Below are 8,462 nucleotides of genomic sequence, written 5' to 3'. Positions count from 1 at the left end.
GGGAAAGAGCTTCCCTCAGCCCCCCGTGTCGCCCCCAGAGGTCACGGTCGGGCCTAGGCTCAAATGACCTCCGGAAAGTTTGGGGCTGGCTTTTGTTCCAAGAAGAGAAAGTGCCAGTTGCCTTACAGGGGCTGTGCTTAGCGGGGACTGTGGCACGGCGGGAAGCCCCACAGGGAGCCCAGACGCTTCAGATTTCAGGGCTCAGCGAGGGAGGGTCCCCTACCCTCTCCACTGCAAAGCTAAGAGCAGGCGTGGAAGTGGGTAGGGGCCTCGGCCCCCCAGAGCCCTGAGTGTGTAGGAGAAAGTCCGAGGGATCAGGCCGGGAATCCCCCCAGCCACCCCAGCCTCCCCAGGCAGCCCCTGGGCCGTGAGACCAGCTGGGCCTGGCCCTGCCCTGGGAACAGGAAGGCCACCTCTTCCCCCGCGATTTCCCCAGCTCTGGGTGCCAACGGGGGTGCCCAGCCTCCAGAGACGTCTGGTCGGGGAATACCCCACCCCAGTGGGTCTTCTCAGTGGCCAGGCCTGCTCCGGGAGGTGAGAGACCGATCCGGCCGGAAGACCCCCGGCCACCTGGACCCCCAGACGCTGCCTGCCTGCAGCTCCCTAGGGACCCAGGGCAATCAGAGAAGCGCCAGCAACACTGTTTATTTTCAAATGACACTTTTTAAGAAAAACAGCCTCACCCAAATGCTTGGCCCTGAGTCTGGAATGTGGAGAGACAAACAGCTATGCCCCCTCCCCAGAGCCTGCACAGCCCTCTGGGGGGTGGGGCAGGAGCTGGGGGCCGTCCTAGGGGACACCGGCTGCACGCGGTCAGGGCGTGGAGCCCGGCTCTGGGCTCTGTCCTCGTTCCCTTGTGCCCTAACGGCCCTGACACCCCTGCAGACCCAGCAGGGCCGGCTTGTCTTGGCCAGCCCGCCGGCCCCATCACCCCAGGCCTGGAGTTCTCGGGCATTCGCTACTGCTCCTGTGTGCTCACGCCACACCCCGGGGCAGTCCTGTGCTTCCAGGCCCACCACGCTCCCGGCCTGTGACCACCTTGGCCTGCAGCTTGCCCCAACCCTCTCTGCCCTCTGAGCCCCCACCTCCAGGAAGCCCTCCGGAAGAGCTCAGGAGGGCCTGCTCCTGGCAGGCAACTGGCAAGCCCCCACCTGCACCGCGCCTGAATCGAGGGTCTGGAATGGAACCCTTGTGCCCACAGGCCCTCAGGCAGAGGGGGGATCAGCGGAACGCACTGCGGGGACAGCTGGCTCGGTGGCCCCTGCCCTAGAGGAGCTCCCAGACCCCGTCCCCAGCCGCGCTGCTGGCCCTCGTCCCCCTGTGTGACACCCCACCCACAGCACAGAGGCTGGTCAGGAGGCCGACGGGGTGGCAGGGAGCCAGTGGGGTGGCCTGGGGCTGTTCCTGACCTGGGTGCGGACCCAGCCAGCCCTGGAGCCTGCTTTCGTCAGGGCACCACAGAGCCTCTCGCCCTGGGTTGCCCAGCTCTTCCGGGAGGATGCCCGTGCTCGCCCATGGTCCGGCGAGGTGACCGGCGAGGGATGGTCCGGCGAGGGATGCCTTCCCTCCCCCAGGAGGGGACTAGCCCCTGGATCCCTGACAACCCACTGCAGAGGGGAAGAGGCGCCCGGCTCTGCCCCCAAGCCCGTGGCTTCCTGTCTCGCCGCCCACAAAGCACTAAAGGCCGGCGGGTCCTGGGACATCAAAGGCCCCGGGAAGCTCATTGTATTGAATTAAGTGTAAATGAGCCCGAGGCATGTGGCTTGCATTTCCCACAATTACCCCTGCCCTGGGAGGGCTTCTGGGCCAGGACAGGCGGGACAGGAGGAGCCCAGACAGACGGTGGCGCCCTCAGGCCCCGCCTCGCCCCACCAAGGCCCCTTGCCCCTGTGGGAAGCCTAGGTTGGGGCATAAAGAAGCCCCGTGAGGTGGACCCCGCTCTGACCCACCCCCTGGGCCCCCTCTGCCTGCCAGGTGGGCAGCATGAAAGCTTCTCCAGGTCCAGTGCCCTCGGGGTCCAGGCCGGCCTTCGGGATCCTCTCACACAGAGTTTCCCACCCCTGTCTGAGCACAGCGGCCAGCGCCCGTGTCCAGCGCTCAGGGGTCACGGGGGCCGGCGCAGGAACCCCCGCTGCTCCCCTCACTGGCGGGTGGGCGCCGAGATGCCGGGCCGGTGCCACTCCCCAGCCTCCTCTGGAGGCCCCAGGAGGTGGTGAGGCCACAGCGTGGAGGGAGGGGCCGGGGGCCTGGGGGTGGGCAGAGAGATGGAGCAGGTGAGGCCACAGGAGGGGCCCCAGAAGTCAGTGACCCAGGGGATTATCGCGCCGGGGCGCTGCAAAGTCGGCTGAGCAAACGCCAGAGCCAGGGGTCAGGGAGATGTGACTGGCAGGGCCCCCGAGGCCCCCTTTCCCTTTTCTGTTGTTTTCCAGGTCAAAATCCAACTCATGATCCACCCCCTTAGGGACTACGTTCCAGGAGGCCCAGTGGTCCCAGCACCCCTGCCCACGCCCCATTCCTTCTCCCCGCCCTGGGGACGGCCACCCCTGCAGTGTCTCCGTGTCCTGGGGGCACCTCTGTCCCCTTGGAGCTGAGCCCTCCCCTGCGTGGGCAGCACGATTTTCTGCTTCTCTGGGGCTGCAGATTGACTTGGACCTGGTCGGGGGCAGCTGTAATCTCATCATGCCCAGTGATGCCTCCACTGGGCCAGGGATGACCTGGTTTATGTAAGGTCACCGGAGCCCTGGCCGCCATTCTTGGTCCGCCTTGAGGGGAGGAGGGGCGCCTCCCTTGAGACCCCAGAGAGAGAAAGGAGCTGGTCCGGCCAAGTCGGGTGAAGCCAGCGCAGGCAGGCAGGGTGGGAGAGAGGCGGGTGTGGGGGATGGAGGAGGCGCCCCCGAGCTCCCCTCGGCCCCTCCGAGCAGCTGCTGGGCTTAGCCGGGCTCACTCCCCCTGGTGTGAATATCCACCATAATCAATCATGGAGGGCTTAGCCCAGGGGGCTGGGCAAACCTGTCAGCCGGCTCCAAGCAGCAGGGACAGCTGCTGTTCCGGAGGGTTCCCAGGGGCCAGACCCACCAGACAGCGGCCTCGGCCCCCCTTCCCCGAGGGGTGCCCCACTGAGGACCCAGACTGGAGGGACTCGGGCCCCTGAGGTGAGGGCAAGAGGGAGGATGAAGCCGGTGGCAGAGGCGGTCAGCGGGGTCCAGCCCTGGCTTCTAAGGCCCCCACGCCCTGAACCCCCATCGTCTGGCTCGGACCAGACGGTGCAGGCTGTGGGTACAGGCTAGGGCTGTGATCCTGTGCCCCACCAGCCTGGGGTCACAGGTCTTCGATGAGATGCTGGAAGGAGGGGGCAGGCTGACGGATGGGAACAGCTGCTGCCCCCAGCTCTCCCACACAGGCAGGGCTCCCTTCTCCTGACGGAGCCCCCGGCTGCCCCGTCCGTCGTGGCCACCCAGGACTCTGCATCCACCCTCCCCTCCTGCTAATTCCCGCCAGCATCTTCCCAGTGCTCCGAGCAGTTGGACGCATTTTCCAAATTCTCGGGCCACTGCTGTTTCCTCCTCAAATTCCTCGCCCCCCTCACCCCATCCCCGCCATGGGAAAAGGCTGTGATGCCCGGACACTTGCTCTGTCTTGGGCCGGGCGGGGAGTGGTGGGGGGGGAGCAGCTGGCTGGGCCCGGCAGCTGTGAGGTGCAGGGGTGCCAAGGAGAAGAGCCCAGATTACAGGGGCGTCATGGGAAAGCTGTGAGCAAATGCTACCCAGACCCCTCCTGCCGGCAGCCCCGTTCCGCTCCCTCTCAGGATTTCTGGCCTCCGAGTGGCCCTGGAGGAAGGCAGATGGGGCTCCAACAGGGACCACTGTGTCCTGCTGGCCACAGGCTCTGCCAGGAATGTCCATCTGCCTGGGCCGAGTCACCTGGCTCAGAGCGCGGGGACCAGCCCTGACGCCCGCTCATGGGACACAGGACGGGCCAGCCAACCCCCCAACACAGCCTGCAGGTGGGCTCCACAGACGGGACCCTGGATGACCACGGAGGGGGGCCTCCCACGGGGCAAGGCTCCCTCCTGGAAGGGGCTAGAGTGTGGGCTGGGCCAGGAGAGAGGTGGGGGCAGCCCCGGCCATGTGTGCACAGGGCAGGCACTGCTGGGGGCTCTGACCCCCAAGCCCACCTCAAGGGGTCCAGGAGCCCCGAGGACAGAACCTCGTAGGCACAGCTGGAAGCCTGGCAGCGGTAGCCAGCACGGCCGCGGGGTGCCCGGCCCTGCAGCCAGAGGCGGGCTCCCTGCTGACGACGGGGGGCTTTCTCTGCCACTGGGGAGCGAGGTGGACCCAACCGTAGACCCCGGGCCTCGTCTTGCACGTTTCCCAGGCCACTCTGGTCTCAGTCAGTCCAAAGTTGCACAACGGTCTCGATCGGTCCAAAGTTGCAAGACCAGCACTTTTTCTCTGGATGGCGGCCCGGGGTGGGCTGCACCGGCGCTCAGGTCTCGGTCCGCAGCCAGCGGGCCCTCTGTGGGCCTTGACCCTGGGCCTCCCCCAGGCTGGCCGGCCTGCCCTTGCTCAGCTCCAGCCCCCTCCTCCTCGCAGCTGCGACTCGACCCCCTTCAGCAGCCGTTTTCCCATCCTTCCCGTAATAAAAATTAGAATTCTGTCTCCTGCCCACTGGATGGGACCCCAAGACAGCGTGGCCTGGTGCCCACCTTGTCTGACTGCTGCCTGGGCCCGGCCATCTGAAAATACGCATCCCTTGACCCCTCTCCCTGGGGCCCTGTGCGTGGGGGGCCCTCTCCGGCTGCCTTTCTGACTTTGTTTGCTCCCCCCGCCCCGCCTCCTTCTGCATACAGCCTGCAGGCCCGGCCACTTTCCTGGAGGATGGATTCCCAGGGGAAGTGCTGACGGCGCCCGGAGCCCATGTGCCTTCCCACACTTGCGTCCCCACGTCTCACTCACTAGCGGCCACAGGTGGCCTGGCCCGAGGCGGGGCTACCCTGCACAGGTTGGGGGGAGAGGAAACATTCTCCTGGTGGGGACAGGAGATGGGGGTGGGCAGCAGGTGTGCGGGCCCCAGGCCAGGCCAGCAGGACGCCATCTTGCTGCCCTGGGACGCTGCCCACAGGGAGAGGGCCTCCGACTTCAGACAGTCCTCAGCTCATCGGTTTTACAGCCCCTTGAGCGGTCTTTGCTTTATTGGGGTAAATACATGTGACGTAGAAACCGCCGTCGGGCCCATGTGTCGGGGAGCAGAGCAGCAGTGTCAAGCACCTGCCCGTTGCTGTGCAGCCGTCACCACCTCTCTGGACTCTTCATCTTCCCAGGCAGAAGTCCCTTGGCCCCCGCCCAGCCTCCTTGGGCCTAACCCCTGGAGGCCGACGGACAGGGAGGCCGCTCTGTGTCACCTCCTCAGGGGCTGCCTGAGACACAGAAATGTCGACTGGTATTCCCCAAGTCCCAGGGCTGGGTCGTGGCAGCAGGGCCCCGGGTGGACAGACGGGGACATGGCGGAGGGCCCTGCGTCCCAAGGCAGCAGCCGTGCGACCCACCACTGGACGAGGCTGGGGCCCTGCCGCCCACCTGCCTGCTGGAGGGTCAACCACACAGCCCTGACAGCCAAAGGGGTGTCTCACCTTCCAGCCTCTGGCTGTCATTAGCTGCTCCCCGGCTGGAGGTGTGGGCCCTGCAGCCAACGGGGATCCAGGCTCGCGTGCGGCCACCTGGCCCTCATTACTCTTAAGTGGTCGGGTCGGGGGGCGGGGGCGGGGGCAGGGGGAGAACGGCCTGCGTCCGCCCCCCACCCCTCCAAGCCAGCACTTTGGGGGCTTCACCACAGAGTGGAACTGAATTAGGCCCACCCCAGAGCCTGGAAGGGACGTCTGTGGGAGGCCGAGCCCAGCAGGGAAGAGACCAGGATGGGGGTGGAGGGAGGGGATTTGGGAGAGATGGGGGTCAGATTGTGGTCCATCCCCTGGGGTCCCTCCACCCTCCCCGAAAGGGACCTGGAGTATTTGCAGTTAAGACCACCATCAGTGCCCCTTTTCTGACAGGTGGTAGGGGTCACGGTGCCTTTCCCACCAGGCTCACCCTGAGAAGGACCCTCCTGACTCACCCACCTCCCCACACCCCAGGAAGCCTCTAGCAGGTGACGGAGCCAGGAGTATGCCGAGGGGACCCTGCGGGCAGCCAACCGGGCAGCCTGAGATCCCAGCTCTGCAGCCACAGGAGCTCCGGCTGCCCAGACCCCACCTCAAGGTGCATTTCAGCTGACAGGAGGCACCTGGGTCCTGGGTGGGAGGGGGTCGGGGTCTGGGGAGGGGCACCCAGCACGGGCCCAGAGCGAGGCTTGCAGCTCCTGCCCCACGTGGAGCAGAGACTCCAGGGAGGACGCTCAGGGCTGGGGGCAGGGAACGGCGGCTGATCGGGGCCCTAGGGGCTGGCTCGGGCGCCCCCGCTGAGGGTCCCCCACGCATCCCCATCCCTTCATCCTGGAACCCTCCTGGCTGACCGCAGGAATGTGCAAGATGGCGCCGGGAAGGCCAGCAGGCGAGGCGGGGTGGGGGCGGGGCGGCCTCCGCACAGGCTGACGGAGAGATGGGAGCATGTCCGGGCTCTTGGCATCATCACGTATGTGTTTTTACCCACTGAGCAAAATATACACTAAATGAGGCTCAAACGAGCACAGCCAAAGGAACGGCCGATTCTGTCCTTTCTTCTTAATCCCTTTGGCTTAGGGTTTCCCGGCCTGGACAGCCTGTCCGAGGGGAAAGCTGCCCAAGGGCACACGGGCATCCGTCCGGGGACATTCAGGCAGTGACCAATCCCCGGCCACCCTGGCATGCGCCCTGCATCATGGGCCATTTCCCAGCCTGCCAGTGGGGGAGCAGCCGCTGTGGGTCCCCGAGTCTTGGTGAGATGGTCAAGGATGGACCCGTGATGGAGACCAGCATGCAGCCATGTCCGGGAGTGAAGGAGGCGCACAGGCCAGCACAGAGGACATCTTTGCCGTCCCCTGGGCCAAACCATGAAAAGCAACCCTCTCCCCTCAGCCCCCAGCACCAACCTGGAGACCACCCTGGGCCGGAGCCCAGCATGGCCACTGCCTCATCTCGGCCATCCAGCTTGGGACAGGTCAGTTCCCAGACATCCAGGCTGGAGCTAGTCCTTGAAGAGCCTTGGAGTCCAGCCCGGCACAGGAGGGCCAGATGAGGGCCCTCTGTGGGCTCTAAGGATGCGACCAGGGGCTGGCTGGGGTGCCTGCCCTGGAGGGGGGTGATGCCTCCCCTCGGCGACCATTCACCGAAGGAGATTCCCTTTGGTGAATCTCCCTCTCTGAGGGCTGCAGGTTGCCCAGAGTCCCACCTGGAGATGGCTGCCCCTTCCGCCAGCCCCCCCAGCCGGGACCCTGGCACCCAAGTGTCCAGCCGTGGCCCCCGGGAGGAGCTCACCCCCACCCCGAATCAAGAAGTGTCCCCAATCCCATATAATTTCAGCCTATTTCCTCCCATCCTGGCTTCCCAGGAGGTAGGGAGCAGGCCCCTCCAGAGGCTCCCTAGCCACAGCAGGGTGCCCTCTGTTAGGCACGCTCACACCCGGCTCCCGCAAAGGCACCAGGAGTCTTGTCCTCACCCTCCACCTTCATCCTGCCCTCCCCCAACTTGGGCCTTTAACTCCACAACGCTTTGCATTTTGGGGGGCTTTCTCCCGACCCCCTCCAGTCCCGGCGCCATGGAGATGGGGTGATGGGGCTGTTATCCCGTCTGGCAAGAGAACAGAAGCCCAGAGAGGAGAAGGGACCCGTGGCCCATCGCGCTGGGGTCCACAGTGAGCTGCAGGGGGACGGGCCCAGCTGGCCCTGAGGGGAGCGCTGGGCGCCATCCCGGTGCAGTGGAGGGTCCTAAGAAAGGAGCGGGGATGAGGAAACAGCTCAGGCTCTCTAGAAATTTCCTCCAATCTCTTCTGACTGAGTTACTCAACTCCACTTGGCCCCGTGTGATGAGGGCCCCTTCGTCCAGGGTGGGGTGGGGGGCACCCACCTCTGGACCCCGGTCCCCAGCGCCCTGCCCTCAACCTGGTGAGGGGCTGCTCTGGCAGCTCCGGAGACCACCGTCTCCCCAGAGCCCCTCCGCCCTCCCTGCCCCCCACATCACCCAAAGGTGCTCCAGGCTCCTGTGGGGCTGCCGTGAGGGCAGAATGTGGCCCAGGACCCCCAGCCCCTCCGTACCCCCTCCCCACCGACAACCTCCGAGGTCAGACACATCTCTTCTAGTCTGTGCTTGCCACTGGAGGGCACTCCTGCTGCCCACGGGGTGGACGAGGGCGTCCAAGGGCAAGCGTGGCCGCACAAAATGGCGCCCGTCTTCCTTCCTCAGCAAGAAGGGAAGCCGCCGCTCTTTGTGTGGGTGGACACTGCGCACTCCCTGTCCACCCGCTGCCCCCCTCCTCGGCTCTCTCCTCTGCCCCGAG

Source organism: Lipotes vexillifer, unplaced genomic scaffold (assembly GCF_000442215.2).
Source record: "Lipotes vexillifer unplaced genomic scaffold, Lipotes_vexillifer_v1.1 scaffold1094, whole genome shotgun sequence".
Lineage (NCBI taxonomy): Eukaryota > Metazoa > Chordata > Mammalia > Artiodactyla > Lipotidae > Lipotes > Lipotes vexillifer.
The sequence above is the reverse complement of the archived record's forward strand: the minus strand, read 5'-3'. Positions refer to the sequence as shown.